At 44.0% G+C, this 16,857-nt stretch overlaps 1 pseudogene; it reads left to right on the top strand.

Annotated features, from left to right (window-relative positions):
- Window positions 1–973: 973 nt before the first annotated feature.
- Window positions 974–6,632, top strand: LOC148033555 (uncharacterized; annotated as a pseudogene).
- Window positions 6,633–16,857: the final 10,225 nt, after the last annotated feature.

The following is a 16,857-nucleotide window of genomic DNA, read 5'->3' as shown; positions in this document are numbered from 1 at the left end:
GTTACACACACTCTCTCTCTTTCTCTCTCCCTCTCTTGCAACAAAAAAAGGACACCTCTAATTAGGAACTATAGTCCCCCTCTGCACTAAATATTCACAATAATGGCCACAAACACATCTGATGGTCATTAACTCCACCTCTCTCTCTCTCTCAATGACAATCATTACACACACTCTCTCTTCTAGTGTTATTTATTTACTAACACACAAATACTCTCTCACACTAATGGTCCTTTCACACACGCACGGGCACACACACTCTCTCTCACATGACAGAGAAGAAGACACCTCTAAATAGAATTTGCGGTCTCTCTCTCTCTCTCTCTCTCTCTCTCTCTCTCTCTCTCTCTCTCTCTCTCTCTCTCTCTCTCTCTCTCTCTCTCTCTCTCTCTCTCTCTCTCTCTCTCCCCCCCAAACAAGCAAGCAGAAGGAGGACCAAAACAACCTTGCACAGAGGAGAAGGCGGACCAAAACGCAGGTACAACAGGGGTGCTGCTTCTGTGAGTCGACTGTGAAGAGCCAGAGGATTGTAGCTTGCATCGATCAAAGCCACAAGGTAGGTGCTTCTCCTCTCTTGGGTGTGTTTGAGGTTAGAGTCTGTGTTTCAACTGCGTTTCAAAACGCACTCTCAGTCACTTGGGGCTTCCACAAGGCCCGCTCTAGCTCCAACAAGGTTTACTAGTGCGTTTTAAAACACAATTCATAACCACACAGTGGGCAATCAGAGATTGCTGATGTGCCTTCTGTAGCTCGCAATGCAGGGGATCTGTGAGTGATTCAAGGCCAGTAAGGCGGCCCTCTAAACTTTGCAAGAGGCAGTCCGTGTAGGCGGGAGAGAAGTATAAAGACTTGCTCAAGAAAGCTCCGTATGTATGGCCTATTTCAAGTGCATTTCAAAACGCAGTCATAGTCACAATGGGGCTTCCTCTTCAAGTCCTGCAAGGCGGCCCTCTAATAGCTCTAATAGCCGCCAATGCTTTTCAAGAAGTATGAAGTTTGCTCAAGAAAGCTCCGCTATACAAAGATGTGCTTCTCTCTGGCACTTATGATGTGCTATTATGATGGCCAATTCCTGCTATTATGATGGCCAATTCGACTCACAAAAGCACATCATGGTTCAATTCCTGAGGGCACCCAATGGCGCTACAGCGAGTTTTTGAACGCTGTCAAGAAAGGAAAAGTGGAGAGGGTCCGCTTCAGCAAGGATGGTTCTACCCTGCAGCTCACTGCTGTCGATGGCCATCGCGCCAGTGTCACGCTTACAAACGACATCTATGTACCTAAGACTGGTGTTACGATTCAGGATGTAGCCGGTGCTGATCATGCCAAACAGTTACCAATTTCTCTTTCCCTATCTGGGTACTGCATACTTTGTTGACAGGCCCATGGGTTGCTTTATGAATAGCCTGCTCCCCTGTGGTAAACTCAAGCAATACAATACATACACATTGCTTGTGATAGTATGGTGCTGAAGTGATACTGTAGTGTGTTTTCAGCCATCAAAGACATGCAAATCCTCACCAAGACCAGGTGTGAAATCCTGAAATCAAAAACCCTGACAGTCCATCCACTATCCAAGTCAATTTGAGCTCTTGATACGCCTATGTATGATGGGAGATGCAACATAAATGTGATACTCCACACTTCTGGCAGCTTCAGAAGCTATTTTTATCTGCATTTGCCGCAATAGAGCCCCTTCCCTGTTTGCTCCTCTACGCCTTCCATAAATTGCAAGAAATTTTGGACTTTCTTGATAACCCTGACAAGTACACTGCCTTGGGTGAAAAAATTCCCAAGGGTTGCCTTTTGGTTGGGCCACTCTGTTGACCATCAATGCTCTGTTGGCACGTCGCTCCAGGTCGGGCAGCACTCCAGGTTATGTACAGGAAAGGGCTGGTTCTGGGTTATGTTGAAGTTGCTGCCATGGAGCTCGAGCTTGTGTTGACATACAGTAGGAAATGGAACTGCAGAGGCCAGAGAATTGGGTGATTAAGTGGTGCATTTTAAAACGCAGTTCTTGAGCTTGGATTGCAGTAACATGCGAAACCCGTAATGTAATGTCACATCTATTAAGGATTCCAACTTCTGCAGTATGACTGGATAGCTCATGATCTGTTACAAGCAGAGAAAAGGGCTGTGTTTTAAAACGCAGTGAAATTGGATGATGCTAATGTATGCAGAGCTATTGATGCCATATTATGTGGAGCACAAAGTGTTGGATGATGCCATTGTATGCAGAGCAAACACAGTGAAATTGGATGATCCCATTGTATGCCATTATAAGTAATGATATAGCCCAGATGATGCAAGAAAAAGTCATGATGCAAGCAAGTGAAGTTGCATGGATGTTACATGGGCTGCACCTAGATTAGGGTGCGTTTTAAAACGCAGTAAAAAATGGATGAGGCTTTTGTCTATGATTGGGCAGACAACGTTTGAAGGCCAGTATAGTAATTAGACTTGCTCTTCAAACTAAAATGTTACATTTCAGCTACAGGACAGTTGCCAAGTACTCCAAGAATAGAGTTTGAGACATTATTTGCTTGGTTTAAGACATTATCTGCCATTATACTTGCAATGTTTGGCCATTTAATAATGGATTACTCTCTACAAGCTCAGTGCTTTGTATTTTGTAATAGTGTTTTATACTTTGTTTGCATTTTGTAACAACATTTTAAAACGCTTGCATTTTTTAGCCAGAGTGAGATGAGACTTTTGTTTCTCGAATGTTGCAGGTCAAACGATCCAGTCTCTCACACGTATCTACTTGTGTTGAGCATCCCAGCAGAGATATTGCTGGTATTTTGAAAGGCCAATCTCAGGTACTCTTTGTGCATATTCAAGTAATACAAATAGATATATATTCAAGCGCTACACATGTACTGATTCTTTTATGTGGTATTTCAGTCATGTCTCCACGAAAGGCCAGAGGCAAAGGTCGTGCAAGATCATCCAAAGATAATTTAGCCACTCCACAAAAAAGAACTCGTGGATCATCCCTCTCTATAGTTCTAGAGGAGGGTACACCAACTATAGAAAGTGAAAAAACTTCGAGTGTTGTAGTGGGGACTTCAGATCCTCAACTGCAAGAAGAAAGTGAAGAAGGAGATGACACAGTGGTGGGGCAAGGGTCTCAACTGGTACAGGAGGAAGACGAGGAAGCAACAAGCCAGGTTTCTGATATTGATATGCAAATGGTAGGATGTGGAGATGTAATAAGTCAATGTAGACTTCTATCTCAAGAAGTTTGCCCTCGTATCCCCTTGTGTCGTATGATTGCACATGCTGTTGTTAGAGGGATTCGTACAGACATGTCCTCTTTAAAAAGTGCATTTCAATATGAGGGTTATTTACCAGAGAAGGGCTCATTTGTTGTGTCTGTATGTAAGTATAAAGGAGAAGAAACACTAGTGACCCCTGCCATAGTGTCAACTTGGTCTCCTCTATGGCGTGAAGTGGATGTAGAATTTGAGAAGGAGGTCTTGGCTAAAACGGAGTTCAGGTTCTTGTCTGGTAAAATGTTTTATGTATGGGAAGGAAATCATCGGTTGACTACTTGGATGGAGTTGATCTCACAAATGTACAAAGAGAATAGAGCTCGCCATGTCAGGGTTGTTTGTTCTGTTATTGATCCCACATGGATTTCAGAGATTGCTCTTCTCGCTAGACTCCAAAGAGTCAATAGGTGAGTGTATAAATATTTGTTACAATGAATTGACGTCTATATTTTTATCTATAGAACTCAATCTTACAAATTTTCCTTTATTAGCATGAACGAGTATGCCATCCTGAAACCTAGCTTGCGGGATGTACTTTGGAACTGCAACAATATCTTCAAGTGTGACATCAATGCATTCTTGAGTGCCTTACCCCAGGATCGACTAAAACTGTTGGAGTCCTTGAGAGCAAAAGATAGCAGTGTCAAGGGAAAACAACAATGGTATCCACTGACAAGGGGGTACTTGGCAAGATTGGTATTTCAGGTAATACATGTCATGGTTATTATTAAGAGGGATTATAATAGATAAGTTTCCTTTTTAGGGTAAAATTTAAAAGCTTCTCTTTTGTTGTGAAGGTTGAGTATACTTCAGAACTCAAAAAGGTTGAGGATTTTGTATTAAACACAGTCTCTATTGAGAACAGAGAGGAGACATTGAAAAAGGAACGTGCCAAGATACATAAAAGATTGGCAGACAAGATGGGCATGGTATGGCCCCTTTGCTTCTTAGTTTACTCCCCATTACAGTAAAATCTCTAAATATAGGTTTCTTATCCACTTTGCAGGTTCTTAATGTGCTTGATCCCAAGCTAGGGGATCAATGGTTGGATAGAATATTTACACTGAAGTTTGATAGCCCAAACTCAATGATTACTATTGCCAAGTTGAAATTCCTAGCAAATGCTGATATGAGGGAAGAAAAAAGATTGGTGATGCTCTCTCTCTTAGATGCAAACAAGAGATTAAAAGATATGTATGGTATGCCATCATCGGATAATGAGTACAGATTGTAAGTGTCAATTTGAAAGCTTTTGTAGTCTTGATATTGCTAGTATCATGTGTATCTTGTGATACTAATAGATTTGATTTTTTTTGTTAAGGTGGTTGACACGGGAGTGCTTTTTGGAAAAGGTTGAGGTCGAGGCTATTCAAGCATTGGAAGACTTGAAAAAAATGTGTGTTTTAGGTACACCATTGGATCTTCCACAGGATTACTTATTACAGGGTTACATGGAGGGTGTGAAATTAGAGGCTAGAAAATATATGTTTGCTCACGTAAGAGCAAGAGAGCAAGCTATAGATGCACGAGGATCAAAGAAGGTGGAAGGTCCTCAGCGCCGAAAGAGAAATGAAATCATAATGTCTGCATATCGAGTTGTCTACAGGTAGATTTGTTGCCATAATGAGCTTAACTTTAGTTGCTCTTTGTTTATTTTAATAGCTTGTGCTAATATGTCATGCAAAAGGTATCTACTTCATTTGATTGGAGAGAAGAAGATAGCCAGGGTTCCAGATCATTGCAAAGGATGGATTGACAGAGATAATGAGGAAGTATGCATGTATCCCAAGAGCATGCGTAATCTCTCTGATTGGGAGATCGACCATTACCCTTGGTGGGTGGATCTTGGAAGTGGATATGTTTTGGCAAGAGAGAAGGAATTGCACAAAGTGCATTCCAAAAAATCTATTGATACACCTCTTGGGGATCGATGCAATACACGGTCTAAAAAGGAGACAAAGAAAGAAAGTGATGGTAAGATTATATTTTGGGTGCAATGGTTGTGAAGTTTTTTTCCCTTGTTAAAATGCGAATCATTGCAAATGCTTTGTGCTGCAGCAATGCAAGAGAGAGAAGACAATAGTCCCAAACAACATGAAGTGGAGCAAAGGAGTAGCGTCCAAGGAGGTGGAATAGATTATATCATTAGAGATCGTAACACATGTTGCATCCAATTTATACTCATATATTCTTGTTTATTGCAGGGCAAAGGGTTGCCATCAAGGAGATCATTCCATTTGTATTTCTTCCTTGCCCACTAAATGATATGCATTCCAATAAAGATGATGACGTGATAAGTTATGGGTGCATGATGGGTGAATACATCTCTATGGGGCAAGATTTTATTGCAGGGAGAAAAAATGATGCTTACAAGACAATACATGAGTTCTTTTCTAGGCTTGCAAAACATGATATGACATATGTACGGAATGGGAAGCATGTGAAATGGGCTTGCGATGTTGTCTTCATTGACTTTCCTACTGGATGTTTGATTGATAAAGAAACCACCTTGCCTGCTTGGAATATGCTCACGGAGGCACACATTCGCCTAGGAATTACAGTTGTTGCTGCCTCTTTGGGAGATAGTGGATGGTTAGTTACTTGGATTACTTTGACAGGTATATTGTCCTGGTCAATGTGTGTTGGAATAAGTACTTAACTAAACAAGAAAGTAAAGTTTTTCTTTGATAAAATAGGTGATGCATTATCTTGGCTTGAGAAGTACATACATGTGCTTGGTCTCGAAGTTGTCAGGTGCGTTTTTGTGCTTGAAAGCTTCCATATGGCTATGGGGAACAATGCGATCTTGAGGTGTCAGTAAGTGATCTTAAACTTTTGGTTTGTAATTCTTGTAGTGAACATATCTGACCTTTATGCTTTATGTAGAGCCGATCTTCTCTTTTGGTATTTGCTCGTCGTAGTGGATGTCATCCACCCACCTTTCTTGGAGAGAGCAGCTCTCAATTCCACAAGTTGCAAATTGATCCATCGAGTGACTACTGGCCCCATTACCTTCCAGAGAGAAATAGATTGGCACGACCATCTTCTTCGACTCTTTGGCGTGGAGGTCTTCAGAGATCACTTGTATTCTTGCTCTGTGTATTAGATCTTTTGTGTCCACCATCGGGATTGATTTTGGAGATGGGGTGTGGCACTGCACCTCTGATGCGTGCATGCCAAGCATCTTCTTGTCCATGTTTTTCATTTGATATATGTGAAGATATAGTCGATGTTGTGGTTCGGCCTCTTGTAGAAGAAGTAGGTGCAAAGAGAGCACGCTTGGGTCTTGATGATGAGGAGCTAGAACTAGATGCCTACAAAGTGCAAGTTGTAGACAATCCCTATGATGATTAGTGAGCATTCAAACTTCTGATACTTTGGAAGCAACTTTTATTATTGTCACTTTTATTAGTAGAACTTATGTGTAGTTATGGTGAAACTAGTTATGAATCTTTGTTTTGAACTACACTTTACTTTTATTATACCATTAACTTTTCTTGCTCGCTTTTTTGGGCTCATTCGGTTTTGTTCGCTCGTTCAATTGACTGCCTCCAACCACCACACCCCATACTCCCATGCCTGCCGATACTGACTATGATACATATGTGGCTGAGCTATTGGCACAACTAGACAAGGCGAAGGAAGAGAAGAAAGTGGCCTTGATGGAGCTAGAAAAAGAAAAAGAAACGTCAACTGCTCTTGGGCTAGAAGTCTCAAGGCAGGGAGCCGACCGACAAAGAGAAATAAAGGCCCTGCAGGACCAGCTAGTAGCAAAAGCAAAGCAAGCCCAGAACAACGAAAGCCGCCTTAGACAAAGGCTGGAAGATGAAGAGCAAAACCTGGTGGCAGAGCAAAGGAGTCTAAAGCTACTAGTGCAGCAATACAATGATCTACAGCAAAAGGTCGCTCAAGTGGAAACGCTAAGACAGGAGGTTCAGGAAGGCGAAGCCAGTACACCACAAGAACATACCATGGAGCTCCATTTGTGGCAGGAGCTAGAAGAACAAAACAGATTAATAAGTGAAATCGAGTTTCTGAAGAGTGATGCGTTGGAGCTCCGTTTGTGGCAAGCTGAAGCAAAACGGCTATAAGATGAAGCGCAAAGATTACAAGATGCGTTGGAGACCTCCCATGAAGATGTAAAGGCCCTCATGGCCATGGCTTTCAATCAAAAAAGGCTATTCCTTGCTGAGATCCAAAGCCAACAGCAGGTGCAGGAGAAATCAGAAGTACTAGCCAAGGTGCAACAAAGGCTCAGCATTGTAGATCAAGCCAAAGGGATTGCTGAAGTGCAGCTGGCTCAGAGGTCAAGAGAAAGGAACCAGTGGTGGTTTTTAACAAATGAGCAGCAACAGGTAGTGACCACCCTGGCGAGCCAACTGGAGGAAGAGAGAAAAAGGATGGAAGAAAGAGCTATGGATTGGGAAAGGAATAATTTTGACAGGGTGAGAGACTTGACCGAATGCTTGGCAGTGGCAGAATGTGAAAGGATGCTTGCAGAAGCCAGGATTGAAGCTGCCGAAATAACTACTAAAACACAGCGGTAGGCCTTCCACAACACGGTACTCCATGTCACACAAGCTGAGGGCGATGATCCAATGGAAAAGGTGAAAAGAAAGTTGGAGCTGACCACCCGAGCTCTAAGATATGGTCTTCAAGAGCGGGAGCTCCCAACGAGTACAGGATCACTAAGGAGCAACAATTCCGCTACTTACGCTGTACGAGCCTTTCCACTGCTGAGCTCAAGGAGCTAGGTTTTGAGGAGCATGAACAGCCACCACCACCACCGCCAATCATCCCATCTATGGTTGAGCAACATGTCAAAGAGGGTCCGGATTTCGAGCAAGGTGATGAAGAAGAGCAACAAAGAATGCCGAGTCCGCCTCAACTCGATCTCCCATAGGAAGAACCTGCAGATGCCCATCTGCCTGAGCGTATAGTTTCAGCAAGGAGGAGAAGACAAGAATTAGCTGAGGAGGCCCAACGCCGAGCATGCACAATTCCAAGACAACTTCCTGAAGAGCCCATGCCACTGAGAGGTGATGCACATCCTGTAGACTGGCCCCAGGAGTTGGTCATCTGGCGTCAGCAAGAGTTCCAGAAAAGGCCGTTTGAGCTCTCATTTGCTTTCCCACACTCTCTGGACCGGGCCCTACCTCTAGGAGTCTTAGCCAAGATCAAGGATCTGGCTAATGAACTTGCAAACAGGTGGATTGAAGAGAGGAGCCTGATAATAACTAGGTGGCGACAAGAACCACAGGATTACTGGGAAGATAAGGTCAATCTGGTTCCCAAAACCATCCAAGGCTACGAGGCACAGCCAAAATGGTGGAGGAGGATTTGGGACACCAATTTTGATGCATGGACCGCCTTTTGCAGTTCACTCCCCGAAGAGCGCAATGATCCTATCTACATGCCCTACCCTCGTAGGCATGGAGTGGACTATGATAGAGACTTGCATGGGGATTACGACTTCCCAAAAATATATAATGTAAATGCTAGGAGCCCTGAGGAATGCTTAGTGTTTAGGTTAGAAGATATACTTCCTTCTATAAATCGTTTCCTTGGCAGACTTCTCTTCCTGCCCAGATCCAGTATTTTTTACCACTTGTAATTACCTCCGACTTATCAAATCCTGCTACTCAAAAAATCCACAAAAGAGGAAGCCCATCTCCCCCCACCCTTCTTTGATATCAACCTAGGAATAGATAGTAGAGCTATGACTAGGTTAATGATGCGGGCTACTCTCCTTCCTTCCTTCTATCTAGAGCTCTTAGAAAATATGAGTGACACCCGCTTCACAAGGTATAATCACCCTTTCTTGTCAACCACTCCTCTGAGAGCTAAGGCCGATATTAAAGAATACCTACAAAGTCGCACATTCTTATCTCAATGCCTGCGACCGCCCCGTGATTAACTAGGTGTGATATGCCTTGACAATTGTACTCCCTCTCTCATTCTCAAAAAAAAAAAAAAAAAGAGAGAAAAAGCCACAAGGAAACAAAGACAAGGTGACTGGAGAGAAAGACAAGAGCAAAAAATATCAAAGCTGAAAGATGAATCTACTACTAAGCAAGTTAACAAGGAGAACACTTCACATGTGCTTGCTTGTGCACCACACTCACTGCATCTAGGGTTCTCCCTAGCCCCTTCCCCACTTCACACTTAGGGCACATCAAGGGTAGGACTTTTAGACCTGTCACCCTAAGTTTTGCACCGCACCTCCAACGATGCACGAACTAGGTCCTCAAGTGTGGGACATTACCAAGGGTCTGCCCAAGGTTAGACCCATCTCCCAGTTCCACTGGCACGGGCACCATGCACTACACAGTGAGATAGACACACCCCTTAGGAAGTGCACAACTTTTATTGCATGTTATGTTCGTGTTTCAAGAACTGGTTGCTTGGCTGAAGAAGATCATCCACTACATCCTCCAATGACAATGAATTTTTCCATGAGTCGGACATGACTTCATTACTGCAACTTCAGGAGCTTCTCTACGAAGGTTTAAATGGCTCAACAGATTTCATGTTGCCAATCATCCGCCTACTGATGGTGGCTGCCATGACTGAACCAAATCAGGCAGAAGGAAAACCCAGTGATGGATCTGCCATTGGCTTAGATTTTGGAACCTCATCTTCCAAAGATGCATGCCTACTGCCTCAAGATCTACGGATCACTTATTGATTCCACAAGCCTAAGGATTTTCAATGCAAGGTTCAAGATCTTCAGCTCAACACTGAAGATCTTGAAATCAAACCTGAAGATCTTGAAATCAAAGCTGAAGATCTTCAAATCGAAGACAAGGATCCTCAGGATAACAAGATCTTCAAAACAAAGACAAAGATCTTCCATGCGAAGACAAAGCAAACCTTTGTCAAAACAGAGTTCAGGGGGGTTTCTCTAGGATAAATCCCTCCAACACCATTCTCCTAAGGGATTGCTTATTTATCAAGCGTTTCTGTTGACCAAAGGATAACCCGCTACCTATTTTCCACCAGCCAATTGGAACCTCTATCAACCCCATCGCAAAATGGGAGCCACAACTATGTGTGAAATCCCGAGCATTTTCATGAAGTCTAAAGCACACCGGAATCTCTCCTGGTCATCGTCATCAAACTCCATCACCTCTCATTCACAAGCATCAGTGTCATCTACCCACCAGTTCCACCTAGCAACATCATCATCTATCCCACTACTTCCCACCACAGTGCCATGGGACTGGCACTTGGCTAGGAGGGGGGTAATATTTACTGCAGCACAGAGGAGCGGGAAATGGAAAAAAGGAAATAGCAAAAGGCACAGGACAAAAGGAAGAAAAAGGCACCTTAACCGGTAACCAGACCCTGAAAAAATTAAAAGCATGGGCACGACCCTCAGGAAGTCTTAGAGTCACCCAAGGAAAGTAAAAGAGTAAAAAGCGCACCATTAAGTGTGAAAGCGCTCCCGAATCCTTGTAAAAGAGCGCCAGGCTCACTCCTGTGCAAATTGTATGCATTAGTTGGGAATAGGATAGATTAGAACGATGGTAAATGAGAAATGGGCCTAGGCTAATGGCCGGCAATGTAAAAAAGGGGATGACCGCCCATGAAAAGTAGGGCATGTATATAAAGTTCAAAAAGTGAATGAGAAGATCATTCTTGTGTGTGGCCAAAGCTTCTTCTTCTTCTTCTCTTGTTTCTTGCCTTCTTGCTTGTGCTTGAGAGAGGGATTGAGAGAGTGTGAGGGAGTGAGGGAGTGATTGTGTGAGAGTGAGGGATCTTGGAGAAGAAGCTCTCCATCTTCTCTCTTCATCTTCCCCTCCTCTCTTCTCTTCTCTTGTCTCGGGCGTGGCTATGGAGGATGGAGCTCATGGGAGAGGGATTGAGGTTGCTTGAGCTTGCCTCAAGGATCGTGGAGCTACCGATGTGCAAGAAAGAGGAGGGTACTCGATCGAACATCAAGGTAAGCTCACTACACCCCTAAGGTAGGCATTGCGCGTCGGCTATGTGACAGGTAGCCATGGCCGCTCGGTTCAAAACACTTGAGCAATAAGTGGTCCGTAGGTCTCGGGGTAGAGCTTGTAGCTCCCCTTCAGTGGACTACAACATGTGCACAAAGTTCCTATGGACCTTCAATACCAATAGGAACCATAACACTGTAACAATATGATGAGGAGAAGAACCTCGCAAGGTTGAGGTGGAGTTGAGCTAAAAAGTGGTAGAAAAGGCTTTGGGCCTGGCCAACAAGGTTGAGAGGCAACCCAAGAGGGATGTCTACAGCATGCTAGGGATGGAAAAATCCCGAGTCCACACTAATGACGTCATCAGCCTAGCCAACATCCCAAACCTCGATATCAGGTTGTTGCGTGCAAAGGTGATCCATACACTATTCTCTAGCCAAAGGTACAATGCCCTGATGAGCAGAATTGGAGTGCCCCTACTAGAGCCTTGCAGCCAAGTCCTTGGGGATGAGGTAAATTGGAATGGCTACAAGTGAAAAACAGCTGAAGCTTTGGAAAATGCACTAGCCACAGAGACAAGAATAGTGGCAGGGAAAAGGAAAAAGTCATCATCGATGGCATCCATCATAGGATTTGGCGAGTTGACCACCATAATCCAAGAGGCTATGGGGGAGGCGGAAGGTGAAGAGGAAGTGGGGGAGACACCCGAAAGATCACCACCTCAAGAGCAAGAGCAATTGAGTGAGAGGACGGTAAGCTAGGGCACAGAACTAGAGGTACCACCATCTAGCCAAGGAGGGTCTAGGAAGCCAAAGAAGACGACCCCTCAAAAGCAACAACAAGAGAAGAGGGAAAGGATGGCAAAAGAAAAAAGGGTTGAGTTATAGAGGGTATAGGAAGAGTCAAAGAGGCTTGAAGAAGAAAGAAGGAGGAGACTGAAACCAGAAGCGAAAGAAATACTAAAGAAGGAAGAGCAGGATTTAGCTCGTGCCATCCACATGTCAATGGAACAGCCCTCTCGAGGGAGGAGGAGCTAGCTGGGATGAAGGCCCAAGCACCACCACCAAAGTGCCCAAGATCGAACCACCACCGATGGAAAAATACAAGGGCAAGTGCCTGCAATATCCACTCCCGCCACCTACTCTAGTGTCCCAACTTGCAACTCCCACAACTGCCAAAGATGCCACTAGCATAGTGGAGGAAACCAACCTTATGGCCTGGTCGCAATACCTTGTGAACAAGGTGCAAGAAGAAAGAGTCCCAAATTCTAGTGGGAGAGCTCGAATGACTGGGACAAAGAGACCGATGTGAGTTATAGATGCCGAATCCAGACAAACGAGACCCTAAGAGGTAGAGAATAGAGGCATCTACAACAACCATGCTGACAACACCACCGCCCTCCATGGGCTATGACGAATATGTCAAAGAGCTTCTTGCACAATTGGACAAAGGCAGAAAAGAAAACTATGGTAGCTGAACTAGAAGCCAAAAGAGAAGCAATGGCAGCCTTCCAGTTGGGAATGACTCACTAGGGTGGCAGGTTATCAAAGAGAGATCTATGAGTTGAAGGAGGAACTCAAGGCTAGAAAGAAAGAAGACGATAATTAGCAAGGAAGGCTCGAAGAAGAGCGATAGGAACTCATAGGTTTCTAGAGGGAGTACAAGCTCATCCTCATGAAACACAAAGAGTTGAGAGATCAACTCAAGAGAATAGAGAAGGCGATAGAGGAACTTGAAATCCTAGAGGGAGAAAGAGCTTCCAAAGAAACATGGAAAAAATGGAGTACATGTTACTCGCGGAGTTGGAAGAGCAGGGAAGGCTAGAGAGGGAAATCAAGCACATGGAGAAGTAAAAAGAAGAAGCAACCCAAAGGTGGAGAGAGATGAAACCGAGAATGGCGGCCCTAGCACAAAGAAAGAATGAAAATTGAGGAAATGAAGTGAAGAGCAGAAGAATGGGTTGCCAAGAGAAGCGAGGGGAGAGTAAGAGAACTAGCATGCCATCTAGCCCATGCCAAAGGGAACAAAGTGTTGGTAGAAAGCATGGTAGTAGAGGATGTAAAGTTGAGCATGGAAGCCCAATAACATGCCTTCCTTAGCACCATCTTAGATGTCACACATATAGAAGAGGAGGAGGCCATTGAAGCCCTACAAAAGAAGTTAAAAATCACCAGTAACGCCATAAGGCACAACGGCATGTGTGTTCAATCTCACAAAGCAAAACCGGGCCTAAGCTTACGAGAGAAAAGGGAGTACTACCTGCTAAGGGGAGGACTAAATGTACAAGAGATGGAATGGCTAGGGTATGTAGAGGATCAGGAACCACAAGAGCCAATGAGAGAGGAAGAGCAGCATGCACCACCACCAGAAGAGGGGAAAGATTTTGAAGTAAGGCAACGAGATGAGGAACAAGTCTCCCAACAACCACCCTCTCCAAGAAGACCGGAAGCCCAACAAGAAGTGCCACCTGAGGATGCAACAATGGAAAGAAAAGAGGAGATCGGGAAAAGAAGGAAGAAGATGTTGGAGCAAGCATGCACAAGGCTAATAGCATGACCCCTAGCAACCCCCCTGAAGCCCCCATCCCACAAAGAGAATAATGCTTTCCAGTCAACTAGAACATGGAACTCGTAGTATGGGAATAGTGGGAGAACAAGTGCAAGCTCTTCGAATTCACCTTCCAATACCCACCCACACTAAGCTGGGTATTATTCCCTAAAGTGGTGGAGGAAGTGATATCCACCCACACTAAGCCAGGTATTATTCCCTAAAGTGGTGGGGGAAGTGATCAGCATGAGCAAAAGGCTTGGAGAGTGGTGGAGTGTAGAAAGAGAGACACATCCAACACTGTGGGGGGCAGAGGCACATGATTATTGGGAAGACAAGGTCATGGAGGTACCCATGACTGTCAAAGGGTATGAATCACAACCAAAATGGAGAGTGAGAATTAGGGATGGAAACGTAGATGCATGGATATCATTTTGTAGCACCCTACCCTACAAAAGAAATGACCCACTGTACATGCCATATCCAAGAAGGGTAGGGGTGGACTTTAACCCTGACATCTATGGTCGCTATGACTTCCCTAAAATCTACAATGTAAATGCTACTAAGTTGGAGAAAGCTCTTGTATTCTTTGAAAATGACCTAGGACCCTCGATCTCCCACTTCCTTAGTGAATTCTTCTCCTACCTCGATCATGCCTTTATCACAACATGTGACTACCTTAGGTTACTTAGGGTTTTGCTTAAGCAACCACCTACCTATCATGAATACTGCCTACCACCCCTATTTTTTGATTTGAATGCTAACATAGATAGTTGTGTTATGGCTAGGTTCATGATGAGAGCCACCCTCCTTCCATCCTTTTGTGTGGCCTTACTAGAAGACATGAATAATAGTTGATTCATTAGGTGTAGTCATCCATTTTTGTCAACAACTCCTCTGAATGTACAAATGAACCTAAAGGACTATATACAAAGTAGGAGCTTCCTTAGTAAATCGCTTAAGCCCCAAGCCTCCTTCTCTCACAGCCAGGAATCGGAGAATTAGTTCCTCGTGTACTTTTTTTAAAAAAAAGAGAAAGAGAAAAAACATAAAAAACAAAAAAGGGGGAAAGGACAAGGAAACGCGAAAAAGAAAAAGAGAATGAAAAGAGGAAAAAAGAAATACAATAGCAAGAAGGGAATAGAAGATCAAATGGAAAACTGGAAAACACACCTCACTTGATGAGTGCCACAATCACTGCATCTAGGGGTCCTCAAGTTAGGCATGTTTGGTGGCCTTGGTCGGCCAACTCTATTCTTAACCCCCTAGCCCTTTTGCCCCCACTCCATGCTTAGGGAACATTCAGGGCAAGACACACCTAGGGAGATCACACTCACCTATGGTTAGACCTGTCTCCCTAATCTACACTCACCGCACTTTTTCCATACACAAACTGGGTCCTCAGGTGCGAGACAACACCCAGCCTTGACCCAAATCCCAGTTTCACTAGCACACAAACATGATGGACGATACGGTGAGGTAGGCACACCCCTAGCTAGCGCACTCTCTTTTCTTCTTCAGGAGAATCCGATAACATGTGCCTAACCACCAACTTTGAAGGTCCCCCCATCACCCACTCAATATACCATTGGCCTCCACACCCTCAACCATTTCGACATGCTTCTCTCCCATGCCCAATTCCCATGAAAGTCCCATCATTGACTCACATGACCACCCTTCAATCACCCAAGCCCTCATCAATACAGTCCCACAAGTGCCATGGGATTGGCACTTAACTAGGAGAGGGGGGTAATGTTAACCCTTGTGCAAGACAGAGAAAAATGAAGCAAAAGAAAATTCAAGAAAACTCAAAAATACAAAGCACGGCGGCCCCTCGATCGAAGAATAAGAGAAGAAGAGGCCAAAAGCGCAAGGGCAATCTTGAAAGTCAAGGTGAAGGCAAAGGTGCATTTTGAAATGTAAAAGCATCCCCAATTTTTGTAAAAGAGTGCCAAGCCCCCCCATGTACAAGTTGTAATGAGTAGACGAACATAGGTGAAGGCATAATGTAAATAGAGGGGAATAGGAAAGGGGAACCTTGGCAAGATGGCCAGTCATGTAAAAAAGGGGATGGGTGCCCAAGGGGATGAGGGCATGTATAAAAGCCAAAAAGTGAATAGAGAATCTCATTCTTGGTGTGTAGCAAAAGTGGCTCTTCTTCCTCTTCTTCTTCTTCTTCTTCTTCTTCTTCTTCTTCTTCTTCTTCTTCTTCTTCTTCTTCTTCTTCTTGCTTGTGCTTGAGCTTTGAGAGAGGGAGTGTGAGGATGTGAGGGAGTGAGGGAGTGAGTGTGTGAGGATGAGGGACCATGGAGGAGAAGCTCTGCATCTTCTCCTCTCTTCTTCTTCTCTTCTCTTCTCTTGCACGTGGCTATGGAGGATGGAGCTTGAAGGTGGAGGATTGAGGTTGCATCTCAAATCGTGGAGCTACTAGTGTGCTTAAGAGACGAGGGTACTCAATCGGGCATTGAGGTAAGCTCACTACACTCATAGGCTTGAGAGCGTATACAACTATGTGAGAGGTAGCCATTATCATTCAGCTTGAAACACTTGACCAATATGAGATCCGTGGGTCTTGGCAGTCGGGCAAAAGCTCCCACAATTAGGAAGCTCATATACAAAATACATGAGAGGATTGTGTTAAACAATTCAAGGTCAAATACGTGCTTAATTTTTTGCATATGATATCTTTGCCAAGTCACTAGCAAATATAATCTGCAACTATAGTAACTAATGGACAAAAAGAGATAAAATGGGCTTTATCAAGGGTAGGTATATCCTAGATTCAATCATAGCACTTTGGGAAGGTATGGAGTATGTCTAGGACTCCAAACAAGATTTTATCTTCTTTAAATTTGATTTTGTCGAGACATATGATAGCCTTGAATGATTTTCCAATCTCTTCACAACATGGGGTTTGGGAAGCATTTTATCAAGTACGTAATGACATTGGTTGGACATTCCTCCATTAGGATGGAAATAAGTGGTACTTTAACAACTCCCTTCCCCCTTAGAAAATTCATTCAACAAGGTTACCCCCTAGGCCTCTTGCAATTCACCATCATAGTCAATCTATGCAAGTGGCTCATACA

Source organism: Lygodium microphyllum, chromosome 7 (assembly GCF_053477565.2).
Source record: "Lygodium microphyllum isolate KBCC chromosome 7, Lygodium_microphyllum_v1.1.10, whole genome shotgun sequence".
NCBI lineage: Eukaryota > Viridiplantae > Streptophyta > Polypodiopsida > Schizaeales > Lygodiaceae > Lygodium > Lygodium microphyllum.
The sequence above is the reverse complement of the archived record's forward strand: the minus strand, read 5'-3'. Positions and strand labels throughout refer to the sequence as shown.